This window comes from Eubalaena glacialis, chromosome 17 (assembly GCF_028564815.1).
Source record: "Eubalaena glacialis isolate mEubGla1 chromosome 17, mEubGla1.1.hap2.+ XY, whole genome shotgun sequence".
NCBI classification, from domain to species: Eukaryota; Metazoa; Chordata; class Mammalia; order Artiodactyla; family Balaenidae; genus Eubalaena; species Eubalaena glacialis.
The window spans coordinates 17,547,072-17,562,396 of NC_083732.1; the positions used below are offsets into that span (position 1 = coordinate 17,547,072).

At 39.6% G+C, this 15,325-nt stretch overlaps 1 protein-coding gene across 1 annotated transcript in view; it reads left to right on the forward strand.

The window, feature by feature from the left end:
- Positions 1-8,893: 8,893 nt before the first annotated feature.
- Positions 8,894-15,325, forward strand: part of KCNB2 (potassium voltage-gated channel subfamily B member 2) — a 390,150-nt gene continuing 383,718 nt past the window's right edge. Inside the window, exon 1 of the mRNA XM_061171713.1 lies at positions 8,894-8,980. The gene's annotated coding sequence lies outside the window, so the exon portion shown is untranslated. The remainder of the gene's footprint in view (positions 8,981-15,325) is intronic.

A 15,325-nucleotide genomic window follows, 5' to 3' on the forward strand; every position in this document is an offset into this window, starting at 1 on the left:
ATAGGGAAGGAATATCAAATAGGAACACCAAAAACTTGGCTAAATCTATATATTTCTTAAGGGAAAAAAATAGAAATTGTATAGAAATTATATAGAAAAAATAGAAATTGTATAGAAATTATTTACTCTGACATTGTCAAGTAGGTTTTCATTTAGACATAAGACATGTTAGAATCTTAATTCTCTAAATCATAATTATGGATAAAGCAATAAGTAGTCCAAGTATTTAATAATGTTAATGTTTATTATGTGATATAACTATATATTTTCAATATACAATGAGGCCCAAAGATATATTACATAATGTGCCTTATTATTTAAATGATCAAAGTATCACATTTCTTAGGTGCTATTTACATTAGCAAGTATTATTAGGATAAAATGTTCTAAAGCACATTTTTTTTTCTTGAGAGAATAAGAAAAGTAGCTCTTTATCGTAAGCAAGTTACATACTTTAAGTCTGTGTCATTTTGTTTTGCTTTGCTCTGTTTTGTTTTCAAGAGGGGCTTACTATAAGTACTTGATACTTTGAGACGACAATATTTTATAATAACTTTTCATATCTTACAAAAGGGATGTTTCAAAAATAGAGGTTTTGGTTATCTTAATCTCACTCTTCTGTTGTATTTATTTTGTGACACTAAAGTAATCTCAATGTTACCTCCATTCATTCCTCAGACACAGGATTTGTAAATCTCTGTTTCCTCATCAGTCACTCTGGTAGTACAATTGTAATGTTCCTCTTTCTATTTTCTTCTTTAATCATTTACGTTAATCTTTTCCAAATTCCCTCTAATCTGGCCACGTTCTTCTGGTAATAAAGTGTACGGATTCGACCGTAATTTTCCAGGTCAAATTGTAACAGTCATTTAAATGTCAACAGTCACATTTTTCAAATGGGGATCCCAGGAGTAGTTTATATAGCTCTGCAAACCAAACAAAAATACTGTCTATGGGCACTCAAATCTCATGCTTCGGGGAATAAACTGGAGTGTCTGTAAAGAGATAGGAAAGTGTTCCTTCCTCAGCATTCACTATTTAACTAATTCAATTTATCCACTCTGCTTTTTCTGTGTAACTTTTCTTTTGCATTAGTTTCCAGTTCTACAACTATTGGTAATTGCCATAGGTGATATAGAAAATTACATAAGCCAATAACCTGGCACTGTATTGAAATTCTCGTTCCTGGGAACTCTCGTGAGCTTGTAGTTCTTAATAGGTAAATTTCATTTTATGTATATATAGAAACACATTCTCCTCCAAACAACAATTTCATGACATCCTATACGGTGTCCTTCAAATTTTCAAATAAACTTTGTGCAAAATGCTGAACTTTAAAGATTTCTCATTGGAATATAAATATTAGAAATGTTTTTTTGTTTTGTTTTGTTGTTGTTTTTGTTTTTGGCTGTGCCACGGCTTGCGGGGTCTTAGCTCCCCGACCAGGGATCGAACTCGTGCCCCCTGTAGTGGAAGCAGGGAGTTCTAACCACTAGACTGCCAGGGGATTCCGAGAAATGTTTTAAATTAATGCAATTCATAGTAGAAAAGATGATGAGGCTTACACTAGATTTCTCTTGTTTCAATTGTTATCAAACGCAGTTGTCATAACATTACACTTAGGAATTTCAAAGCAGTATAAGAGAGTGACATGCTTCTTTTTGCGTGTACTATCATTAGCTAACCCTACCTGGTACCAGTGATGGACACCCCCAGCTAATATCAGGGGCTAGTTTTGGAGGTAAATATACGTAGTGAAAGAGAGAAGAAGAGAAATTCTCTAATTTCTGCAGGTGAGATTTCATCCCCCTACTCAAATTAGCATGAACCACGGATGTGGTTCTAATTTTTGTTGCTGTTCTCAGGAGAGGTTAGTTTTCTATTGAACTCACTTTCTTATGTGCTGGGAAGGAAATGATAGGATGAGTCATGGCCGACTTAGAGCTCATGACGATTTGCTTCTTTAGTGTTACTAACATCTCTCAACACAGTGCCATGTGAACTGATCCATTGCTGGGGCAGTATGGGGACTTCCATGATAGCAGGAGCAGAAAGTCCAATTAGATAGCTTTCATGCTAATTAGATTCATTTAACAGGCTGAATTTCCATGTTTGATTCTCCATTCCCATATCTGATTATCTCTATGAGCAATGCAATTAACTAAATCAAATATTAACTATGACAGATTCTAAAATCTGGTTGGGCCTGGTTTAGCTCTGCATAGAGTACAAGTGATGGTGGGGGGATGAGAAAAAATAGTCTTTTCAAAATTTTCATCTCTGTATTTTAAATTCCAGTCAAAATCACTTGCTCTTGTTTTCTAAAATACATACCTGTGTTTGTTGAAAGAAGTCTTCATTATTTCAATTGAAAAGGATTAGACTAATAAAAAGAACCAACCACCTAACATGCACATTGACAGTATTTAACTTCAAATTATATACATAATATATAAAATAATAATATATTATATGAAGTAAAATATTGACTGTCATAATTAGCATATACATGTAATTCTATAAACTGACACTTTGTTAGTAGTAATTAAACAAAGGTTGGCATTAGTGAAAATAATTGTTTCATTTCTGTATTTTTAAATCTGTGTGCCTTCTGATATGTGTTTAGCAGTTCTGACTAGTTATACACATCTAGTCATCTTTAATACTAGATGCTTTTCAATAATTACTGTGTTAAATGCTTGATATAATTTTCCTGAATATACAGTGCTAGCATGCTTTAAAAAAGCTTTGATTTTATATTTATTACCATAATATATTTTATTTAGAACAAAACATTAAAGCACAACTTTAATTAGTAGTGAGAAATAATTGTCAGGCTATGGATCCCAGTAATGATCAATATTTCTACTTGATACTGCAAGGTTTTAAAGGTGCAAGAGTGCTAACAACAGGAAACACCAAGAATTATGGCAGCATTACTTTTTCGTCATTCTGAGAATTAGTGGCCCTTTGGGCAGAATGTCTCTGTTGAATGTACTATCAGCTCAGGCTTCATTCTCAGAAGGGAACAAAGGCACTGTCAGAGTATCTGCCACAGTTTAAACCCAACTGCTTCGTTAGAGTCCTAGGTCCACTCGGAAATTTCTCCGAAAAGACCATAGGTAACTAACTTAATTTTGCTTGCCGTGGCTGTATCTTGGCTTCTGAGAGACAAAGTCCTTGCATAGCCAGGAAGGACATGTTATATCATTCTATCCACTTTTTGCTTATAATAATGTAAAGTCTGGGGCTGAGAAAAATGTCCTTGCATTTGCAAAGAGGGCTCTTTCACTTGTAACTGGTTGTATTTCCTCTACTGTTGGAGATTATCCATTTGCTACTTATCCAAAGCCCAGATTCTTCTAAGAGCCTCAGAAGCTTTCTGATCCACTGTGCTGGTGGTATGTTCACAATCTGGAACTGTTGTGTCCTTCTGTGTGGATCATGAGCCACACAGATACCTCCCTATGTAAGCCTGAAAGCCTTCATCCTAGCCCACGGCAACATGCCTCATCCCAAATGTGCCCAATCTTGACACATCAAATCTCAGACAAATGTCGTGGAGACAACTAGTGAGTGGTGTGGGTGGGTCAGCATCAATCTACCTGTTAGAAAAACAACAGATGCCTGTCCCTACCTCCATTCACTTTAAGGACCAGCAACAAATTCTTTCTTTTGCTTTTCTCTCCTTTTCTTTTCCTTTTTGTAGATTGTCTTTGGCGACTCCTACATTCATCTTAACCAGATTTCCACCCTAAAAATGGAAAATAATACTTCATACACTATTTCCCACATGAACTTGAGACAACCTCTGAAACAGGAAGAAAGATGTTATCAGCGTGGGGTGAGATAGAGGGGAATAGCCTGAAATTTTAAGGTCACACTATCGTAGGTCAAATTCCAGTTCTGACAGCGTGATCTTGGGCAAATAATTTAAATTTTCTCTGGTTCAGTTACTTTCTTTATGAACTGGAATAATAATGATAGTATCTACCTCAAAGAGCCATTATAAGGATTAAATTAGCCAATATCTGTAAAGAATTTAGCCCAGTCCCTGACATGTTGTAATGTCTGGGTAAAATTTACCTGTTATTACACAGCACAAATACATAACAGAGATGGGGCTCAGATCTGACTAGGAATCCAATCCTTGTTCTACCATGTCCCAGAAAAACATGATTAAATATTTTTTATGTGGCATATTTTTCAAATTTCCAGTTAACTGGTCCCAGAAATTCTTTACCCCCAACTTCATGGATTCCTAAGAACTAACTAGGTTGCTTAGATACTAGTGACGTTGGGAAGTAGCTCCAAAGATTGATTCAAACACTGTACTTATACTCCTGTTACTACATAGCAAAAAAATGTTGTGCTTAAGCATTTGACATTTTCCAAAAAGTTCATGCTCCCTACAAGACCTGTTAAAAAAAATACAAGTACAGTCATTCTGGAGCTTATCTCTTACTTTAAATCTTCAAAGGACAGCCTAATCTGTCTCAACTAAATTCAAAAGAATCAGTGAAATAGTACTTATCTCCTCAATGATGAACACACAAGCGGCTCATTTAGCTTTCAAACTTTCACTGCAATGTGCGAGTGCAGGATTTCAGTGGCTGCTAGGACTCTGTGAGTTGCTCTAAATTGCCCAGCTTTCCTACCTTTTTATTTAGAAGGGAAAAAGAAGGCAGTGTAGGTGTAAGAATGTGGTAAATTCTAATCACCCTTCAGTGCCTGCTTTCTTGTATGATGACGAGCACCACAGCAGTATTTTCCCCACTATAAAAAAAAAAAGTGTAGTCCTAATCTATGTGTATGTTTGCTTTATAATGGTGCTGATGTTTAAAGAAGATAAATATTCACCCATCTTTTGGTAAAACCAAGTTATACCAAATAAAAGTAAGCCTGCCTTTCAACTGTTAAAGTAACTCCTTTAGCTGGTTAATGTATATCCTTCCAGAACACACACACACACACACACACACATATTTACATTTATATTTGTGTATTTTTTCCTTTAATGGGGTTCACATCATTCTTAAAGACTCCTCTTTTAAACTAAATTTTGTTTCTGTTTGATTTTACTCATATGTCATAAACTTCTTTCCATTTAAGTTTTTAAATAAATTTAAATCAAATTCTAATTATTTAGCCTCCAAATAACTTGTAAATTCTTACCCTTCTGCTTTTAACATTTTAAAATACGTTCTTTCTCCAGCCTTTACTACTTTATTCTTACTTATACAGGCTCTTTCTGTAAGTCAACTTGCCAATGAAAATTCCAATTTGATAGGTTAAAGTGTAGTCAGTAACGATGTTATTCAGATTATAGTAAATATTTTTCAAACACTTTATTCAACAAAAAATACCAAAAACCTATTTTGCTTGATATCGTGTGTATATACATAAATATACCAATACACCAGAATTATGATGTATGAGGAAACACATTCTTCATCTAAATTGATCTAATGACACACATAAGAGTATTTCAGGTTAAACTTATATTAAAGTGATTTTTTTACCAAGTATTATGAGGAAAGCATTTTGACATTTTAAGCAGATATTTCTCTCCTTTACTTTGAATATAATTTCATCAAATCTCATGATAAATCTGAAAAATTGAAATACAAGCAAGAGGAACATTTCCATAAATATCAATAAAGGTTAAAACAAAAGATGGCTTAAGAAGCAATGTGAAAACGTCTGACTTTTTAGCTAGATCATTTTAATCTTTTCTTCGGAGAATAAGTAAAAAAAGACAAAATTATATACACTAAGGCAGTAAAACCACATGGTGATAATCAACACAAAAGAGTTTTTGCAGCCATCCAGAATTCAAGCTGTGCACATGGAGAACTCAGCTATTCCAAAAAATTTGTATACTAAGGGTTATTCTCTATAGCCCATTTGAGCTATGAGTAATTTTGTAAGTGGAATTAGATTTTATTTCCAAAGATTGTTTTTCCATATCATTGCAGGCTTACAGACAAGACTCAGGCGTGATGGATAATTACTCCTAGCACCCTCCTTCCCATTATGGAGATAGCAGCAGTGTGTTTTACTCAATAGATAATCTGCTCTCTTGATCAATGACCACTTAGTAGGAAAATGGATTCAGATTTCTGAACTATAATGGAAACTTAAGGTAAAAAAAATGTTTTTTAACAAACACTTGTCAAATAATTAAATTCTTATTGAAGGTGATCAGTGATACTGATGTAGGGCTTGTAAAGTAAGGGGATTTTTCACACCCATAAATTTATGCAAGATCATATCACTTATATTTAGGCACACCCCTAAAACGAATATTAGTCTTTCTAGACAAAATATTTTGTAAATCCCATTCATTTAACAAATATCGAGTTCCTGAGAAAAGTTGCAAAATAAATACTTGTTGGATGAATAGGTATTTTTTGTATGTGTAGCTTTGGGTTATATGTAAAGAATGCAAACAAAGTTATAGGGAATCTACCCTGGAGAAACATTTAAGATGGTGAGACTTTTACATAGGAAGCACATACATTCTGTAGGCAGCTGAAGGTCATATGTCTTTAAAGAGAGAGCTCAGACCGCGTGCTATGGACGTCAAAAGGGAGGGGTCACGGAGGAGGCGGAGTTTAACATGGGCCGTGAAATACTGGAATGATTTGGACCTGAAACTGGGAGAGGAGCACCCCAGAAAAGACTCCAGCGGCGTGCAATGGCATAGAAGTGTGCAGACACTGTCTGGCAGGGAATGGGGAAGCCAGAGAACATTTGTGACCAGGGAATGATAACGTCAGGGTTGTGGCTGCGGAAGAGTAATCTGCAGGAAGTGTGTATGGGAGGCTGGAAAGGCTGGAGGCGTAGTAATGGACATCCGGCAGGTCCCTGGAAATTTGGAGCTGAAGCTTGGGAACAGGTCAGGGTTGGGGATAAAGGTCTGAGGATCTGGGAGTCCTCTTCCTTTTCCTAGTGTTCGTACTTGAGAAGCCTGGAAGACAGCAAAGGACTAAGATAGGTCCTGGGCGGAGGGCGATGGCGTCGGAAGAGCCAACATCTATACTAAACATCCTGCCCAATATCTGGCACCTCGAAAAAACCACCCAGCACAAGGTAAGGCCCGTGGAGATGTGGGAAGTCAAAGTGTAGAGAACCCTAGATGATGGAGCATCACGGTGTACCTCAGGGCTAAAAGAGAAGCAAGGATTAAGTGAGATACGTTTAAACCTGAGTGTGTTGGACCTTCTTCAGTAGCCATCTTTCTTGGCCTAAAGAAACTCAGAAGGGAGTCCCCACTCTAAATACACTGTCACGGCCTGCATTCTTTTTAAAAGGGTGTTTCAAGCTACTTTGTTTCCTGTAACTGTGCAGGCTGTCTCTATCTCGCGCCTGTTGCATGGGTCGGCAACCCAGAGAGCCCAGTGATGTTATTATTCAAGTTCATCCCGTCTTTACCTCGACATGAAGGTAGGGAAAGTTCTGGGTGTCCCTTCGGTGGCCTCTCCAAGGAGGAACTTGGCACAGTTCTCTAGATGACAGGGAGAGCAGGCCAAAGAAAGGAAGCCAGAGTATGAATAGCGCCCCCGTGGGAAGCTAGAGTTACGGCTGCCACCGACCAGGCTTTTCCTTCAAACCCAGGAAAGCGAGGTTTGGGGGCTGACGACGGCCCCCAAGCGGAGCTGGAGGTGCTCGGGGGAAAGTCAGATCCTCTCTGCTCTCCTAGTTATCCCCGCGCTCTTTCCCCGGGAGGATACTCCGGGCCCCATCACTCAGGAGCGGTCTCTCCTCGCCCCAGTTCCCCGGGTCGAGCTGCGAGCCAGGGTCAGGGGCGTGTGGGGCGGGCGGGGGGAGAACCTAGCAGCCGAGAGCAGAAGGGCCCAGGGAATCCCGCGGGGCGCCCCGGGCTTTCCCCGTCGCCCTGTCAGCGGCGCCCGCGGGGCCGCGGACCCTCCTGCTCCGCAGAGCGGCAGCCGCCGAGGGAAGCAGGTGGGTGTGCAGCCGGGCCCGGGCCGCGGGGAGCGGCGGGCGCGCGGGAGGAGTGGGAGGCGCCCGCCAAGGTGTGGGCGGCGCCCTCTCGCCCGCGCTCCGGGCCCCGGGGCGCTGTCCCCGCTCGAGCGTACGGCTCCCGCGCTGCCAGGCCGAGCCCGGGCGTCCCCGGCGGTGCCCGGCCGGCCGCGCAGCCCCGCCACCCCGGCCGCCGCCCACCTCGAGAGCTGCTAGCGCCCAGGAAGAGGAAGAGAAGGAGGCGGCGGCGGCGGCGGCCGTCGCTCCAGCCCGCGGGTGCGCGGAGCGCGGGAGGAGGCGGAGCGCGAGGCGGGGTGGCCGCGGGCCGGTGTGCGCGCCCAAGCCGGCGCCCCCGAGCGCCCCGCCTCGCCTCCCGCGCCCAGCCTCTCCCCGGCTCCGCCACAGACACACACCCACCAAGCACCCACCGCCCTCCGCCCCCGCCGGCCGCCGCCGCCGCCGCCGCCGCCGCGCCGAGGGCAACCCGAGCGAGCGGCAACTCCCCGGCTGGCGCGGCTCGCCTTCCCGGCTCCTTCCGCGCGGCGAGCTCAGCCCCGCTCGATTTTTCCTTTTCTATCCCAGCCCTCTCTTGTCTGGGCGGCGGCGGCGGCGGCGGCAGGGGGATGGGGGCCCGCGAGGGGAAGGGGGTGAAGATCGATGAAGATTATTGTTCTTTTTAAGGATGCCTTAGTTTCCTCCCGCCGCCTCTCCTTTGAGCCTTCCTACTAGAGACCGTGAACCAGGGTCAGGGATGTAAAGAGAGGGGTGGAAAAAAAAAAAAAACCAAAAAAAAAAAAACAACCAAAAAACGCCAGGAGCTCCAGCCAGCCGGGGAGACCCTCCTCTCCGTGGAGGGGAGGGGGATTTCCAGCGACAGATCATTGGCGAAGGGCACCGTCGCGGGGAGAGGAGCCCCGGAGGGAGCGGGGAATCCCACAGCCCTTTGTGGTGCCCGAGCCCGTGCCGCCTGCCGAGCGGGGTCGGTGGGAGCTAGGTAAGTGGCGGGGGCATTGCTGCTCCCCGAAGGGGTCTTCCTTTAAGAATGAATCATCGCGGGCAGCCTAGCCAGACTTGAGTTGCTAAAGGAATTGGAAACTGCCATATGGCACCGAGTGGACTTACACACAAAGCTGACTTAGCCCTGCGAGGGTTATTAATGCAAGACTTCATCCCCGTGGGGAAGGCGCTCAAGTGTTAGCCCCTGAAAAGCTTCCGAGCAGTCTGCCTGGGAAGGGATGGGAGATGTTATTTCTAGGAGATGAGCTCTTGTTGCCTTCTGTTCATTTGTTGGTAAATGCCACACTCACATGCACACACTTGTGGGACCGGATTCGGGGAGTGTGATGTCTCTGATGTATGAACAGTCCTCAGAACACAGAGACGTGCATGCATTCTGTTCTCCGAGCGGCGCACGGTCTCCGTTCTGTAGCACAGGGTTCCTGAGAGAGAGAATGAGTCTCTAAGGAAAGAGCTTCATGGCTGTTTCCAACACACTCTGCTTAGGGGACCTGGGAATACAACTGCCCTGAATGGCACCAGAAGACACCGACCATTTGCCTCGTCGTTTGCTTCCAGTGCTTAATGACCGTTTTCAAAATAGTATGCTACCATCCATCTTCTCGAATTATGAGCATTTTTGTGTATTCATTCATAAAAATTTTCGGTGTGCAGTATGCAAAGACATGCCATGTATACATCATTTACGACTGCACAAGTGTTATAATAATAGATTACACTGAAAAATTTAGGATGCACAGATATACACTGGGTTCATTTCATGCCGGTTCAGCATTCCTTCTAATCAAGTTATGCAATAATGTCAGTGTTTTAAATAGTATTTCACATTTCTGTTTTTGCATTGATGGGTATTGGAATTTTGTTGGAAATCTGATGTTTTAAGCTCAGCTCAAAGGAAAAGTCAGGATTTGTTATTGTTTTTAAATGTGTAGTATTGTGTGGGACAGAGGTCTCTTGGTTTATTTACCAAAAAACATCAATCGAGATAATCACTTTTCATAGAACAAGAGAAAGATAAATTCCAGTCAAAAATCTAAAGTCTAACTTGTCGGTACTGAATAACTTACAGGAAAGATTTTGAAAAAGAGGGTATCATTTAAAAAATTATGTAGGTATAAAGTTTTACTTTATTTCACTCTTTAGGGGGGGTGTGTGTGTGTGTGAATAAATATAAAGTTGTACAAAGCTTACTTGTCATACATGAATAAGCTCTAGGGACATCTGGACTAGAGAGTTCTTGGTTCTTAAATTAATCAGAACTTAAACAGTTCAGTAATTGAGTGCACTGTACATGTGTCTGTGCATTTAATTGCTTCTAGAGGTGGTGTTTTTAATGTAAGGCATAAATACGTGATTACTTGTTTGGCTACAGTTCTGAGAATTTGGAGGACCCAATGCATAAACACCTTTTCCCCCACTGAATGAAAAGTAACTTCATCACCTAAAAGAGTTATATGCCTCCACCAAGCAAAGACTGTACTCCCCTCCCTCATGCTGTCAGATTCAGACCAGTTGTTTATCACAAATAGAATTGTGTCTAATGCACTCCTTTTACTTTTCTGGCACAACTCAGACTCTTGGAGAAAGGAGTGAATCACTTGGCAGTTCTCTTTGCATTCTTCCTCCTTTTAACCTGCACCTTGCCCTCTCTGTGTTAGTGTTCCCAAATCTCCCTCATACACAAATATACACACCGCTTCCAGAAAATAACTCCATTGCCTGCCACTTTGAGAATGCTAGTGTCTCTCTTTTCTTTTGCTCCTGCGTTTTTCTAAGAATCAATCCGTGCATCTGTTGAAACTATTTCCAGTCTCACTTGTCTCCACATCCCACAGTTCAGTTTTCCAGGCATACATGTTTGCTGAATATTCAGATAGGATTAGTGAAAATTATTACCTTAGCCCATCTTTTCTATTTGGCTTTTAAAGTTTCCTTGTTGATGCCTTGGAGCAACTGTGAACATGAACTCGCCCTTCTAATTTCCAGTATGGTAGCAAAAGTGAGACTGCTAGCGAAACAAAATGACAGGATAGGCTTTCAGTCACATTCTTGGCAACTTTAAAAGCATATCTGTCCAGGTTTCTTGCATACCTTCCTGCGTATCTGTGGAAAATATTCTTTACGCATTGAAAATTTCTTTTCTTGAATTTATATCTGGCATTTTGAAATGGTGTTCAAAGAGAGACTGGTGTATGTGTATGTATGTACACATTAAGTATATATAGACACATAATTAATTAAGGCAGATTCAGGAAGAGGATCATGAAAATTTGTCACAGTCTAGGCATTGAGGAATTATTAGAAGACAGTAATAATAACAATAATAACTTTAATTAAAATGTTTAGAAATTTAAATTAAAGCATTATTATAAACATACACATATATACATATGTGTATGTATACATATATATGTGTGTGTGTGTGATGAAAGTAAACCAAATTTCTGGTAAAAAATTGGAAATCTACAAGATAATTTCATTCTGGTCTAATGTATTTTTTCTTGATAAATTATAAGGAAGTAATTAGTTCCTTGAAATTTGCTATCCCTTAGAGAGACTAATTCCTAAGAAGCATCATAAGAAGCATCATTAAAGTTGATAGAACATCTCCTCATGAACATTTTAAGGTAAATATATAAGGTTAAGACTTTCCATTTACTTCAGAATGTAATATTACTTGAGGTTTGCTTATATTTGTCAAGTGGATTTTACAAAAAACTCTGATGCCTATTATTTTCATAAGGGCTTCAGAGGAGTGGAGAGTGCACATGCATTATATGTGATATTTTTTAAGTTCAGCGTATTTTTTAAGGTAAGAGTTTATAGCCTTGTTACTCCCGAAGTGATAAAATAAACTTTATAAAGCAGCACAGCCGTCAAATTTTTAGTCATATACTACAAGTATCTTTGTACTTTGGATCTATAGTCCATTCTTGTTCATTGCTTATTTCCTCCTTGAGCTTCTAAAATATGTATTCCCACCAACTCTTCACCGAAAATCCAGGTTGTCTGGCAGAAGGTCAAGAGTGTAAGACTCGGCGCTCCTTGGCCTGTGTAAGCCAAATCCTACTGTATTATCTTTAAGGGAAAAGTGCCTGTTCCTGTAGGTTGAATTGTACCTATCTGTGCTGTCTGATTTAATGCCATGTATCCACTCACTAACTTATTCATTAATTCATTTAATATTTATTATGTATAAGAAGAAGAGTGCTTGATTGGAATGTAACAAACACAAAAGAGAAGACATAGTCCTTGCCCCCCAAGGATTTTTACAGTATAGAGAGTAAAACTTGAATAACTAATTGAAGAATTGTGTGTATGGTTCAAAACCAGGGATCTCTTGCATACATACGTGCATTTCACAATTTCATACTTAATAAATTAATTAAGGTAGATTCAGGAAGAGGATCATGAAAATTTGTCACAGTCTAGGCATTGGGGAATTATTAGAAGACAACAATAATAATAATAACCTTTACTAAACTTTTTAAAAATTTAAATTAAAGCATTATTATTATAAATAACATTTTTATTATTATTTATGTCAATAAAATAAATTTATTTTCATTATTATTATTGTAACACATAGTTGAGCCAGCCACTTTTTAAGTGTTTTAAAAATGCTAAATATTTTAATTCTCACAACCACCCTATGAGGCAGCTATCACTAATACTCTGTTATATAGACATAAAAGTTAAATTACAGAGACTTTTCTTGTCTAAAGTCACATAGGAAGTAAATGATACAGTCAAGCTTGAACCCAGGCATTCTGGCTTCACTTAACCACTATGATATTAAATATTAAGAAGTGTGGTCTCCGGCAGAATGAGAAATGATGTTTTCAGCTCCTAGATTTATTTGGAGCTATATCCTCCCATTAAGAAATACCATAGTTATTATGACAGGGAATGCTTGGAAAAGACCAAAAATAGGGACTTCATTTTAAATAGGAGAAAACCCCAAAACTTTCATTATGAATTTGAAATAAGAAGGTAGTTTAGAGGCTGATTTTTAAAAGATGGGTGGAATTTTATCAGAATGCTAAACCATTAGGAAGTACTGCCTTTACAGTGACCAGAGACTAACACTGGGCAAGAAACATGATCTGACTGGTCAATTTCTAATGGTAGTTTATTTTATATTCAGTTTCAGGTTTTTTTTAAAAAATGTGAATTATTTTGAATAAAGTATAGTATTATAAATATTTTAAACTTATTTTTTAGAATTAAATATTCATATATTGAAAGGAAGTTATTAGTTTTGCAATATAATTTTCTTTTACCCCTGTCCCCACTTTTTCTTCTGTAAAATGTACCCCCAATATATTGTTGGAAATTGGAATATAGTCACTTAACAGGTTTACTTTCTTTTTTTAAATTTTTTAAATTTATTTATTTTATTTATTTTTGGCTGCGTGTGGGCTTTCTCTAGTTGCGGCGAGCGGGGGCTACTCTTTGTTGTGGTGCACGGGCTTCCCACTGTAGTGGCTTCTCTTGTTGCGGAGCACAGGCTCTCGGCGCGCGGGCTCAGTAGTTGTGGCACATGGGCTCAGTAGTTGTGGCCCGCGGGCTCTAGAGCGCAGGCTCAGTAGTTGTGGTGCACGGGCTTAGTTGCTTCCAGGCATGTGGGATCTTCCTGGACCAGGGCTCGAACCTGTGTCCCCTGCATTGGCAGGCGGATTCTTAACCACTGTGCCACCACGGAAGCCCAACAGGTTTACTTTCTAGTATGTTGTCTAGAGTGCATTTATTTTACTAAATGATAATAACTATAATAAAACCATGAAAGCATAAATCAAATCATAAGTTGAGTTTTTCATCAAGAAAAGTTTTTATAAGATTTAAAGTGAAGTTCTTTCGAAATATCAACTGCTTCTGTTTATGTGAAAAATACCATCATTAAATTTGGAAGATGAAATGGCCAAGTATTGCCTGCAGGATGCCATACAATCCAATCTTTAGATACAGCCTCATGATTGATTGACATTTTAATTTCTCTCACAGATGTTAGGTCTCATAGGACCAGTTGCAGTATATTATAGACAGCTCTCAACCTACAACTGGCTTGGAGCATAAAGGTTGATTTTGAAAGTTTGGGTTTTTTGAAACTTGTAATACATTTATAGAAACAGTACTTTAGATGATGCTTCGGTGTCCAGACCAATTCACAAATACCCTGTGAATCGATAATATATCTGAAGTACAGTACTGTTAGTACTAAAAACACAGCCATTATGTATAGCAATATTCCCGGGGAATAATTTGATTTAAATATTACTTATTTACTGCTGCTTCTATGCAGGGTTCTTTCAGGATACAGAGGTGAACACAGTACTGCCTGGCCCAACAAGGAGGAGAGAAAATTGAGTTTGTACGTAACCGACTCTGACATTAGGCAGAATGAAGAAAGCTTTATAATATTGGTATAGGCAAAATGTTGAATAATTGATTCAGAGTTCTATGGAGAGAGCCAGGGACTGCATACCTCTCAGTATTCTCATTTGTTATTTCATCCTTAAGGTATCTACTGAGCTGCTTCTCTGTGTCAAGCCCTAAGCAAGGTGTTGGGGACACAAATATGAATAAGACATCATACATTCACAGCCTACACATGTAGGCACATAAATCATAAGAAAATGTCTTAAAAGCTATTGGTGGAGCAGGATGGCAGTTCAGCTGAGTAGTTGCCTAACAAAAGCATCCCAAGAGTAAAAAAAAATATGATTTCTTTGAATTCCTAGATGCATGTAGCTGTGATTCTCTACTCAGTCAGACCCAATGCCCCCTTTTTCTCAAGCAGTGTTTTGTAATATCCCTTTTACTTTCCTGAAATGATATTACAGATAGTGTAACCTGTCTACACATGTAATGTTTCAAAACTCAATATAAATTCTCTATCTATAATAGAAAGAAGAAATAAAAGGAAAGCAGCTTATGAAAATTGCAAGTATATCAGTATGTGTATGCTCAGGTATACTACAGTAAAAGAAGTCATAAAGCAGTCAGATGCTTGCTACTTAAAATGCATGAATTTGGACTTAAGAGAAAATATTCAACTGAATATCAATGACACTTTTGTATATTTGGCATTTTGAAATAAGAACAAAGTAAATATGTTCATTGAGTGTGACAGCTACAGTTGCAAACAGATGTGGGTGTGTTGTATTAGTGAATCAGTTAACATGAGCAGCGTTATAGTGGGTGATGTGACTTTCCAAAATGGTGAGCAAATCCTGGTGAAGTTCCCAATATGGTAGTTACATTCCTAGAACATTCCTATGTAAAAATATTTTGTATACAACAAGGTTAGAATCTAGTCACA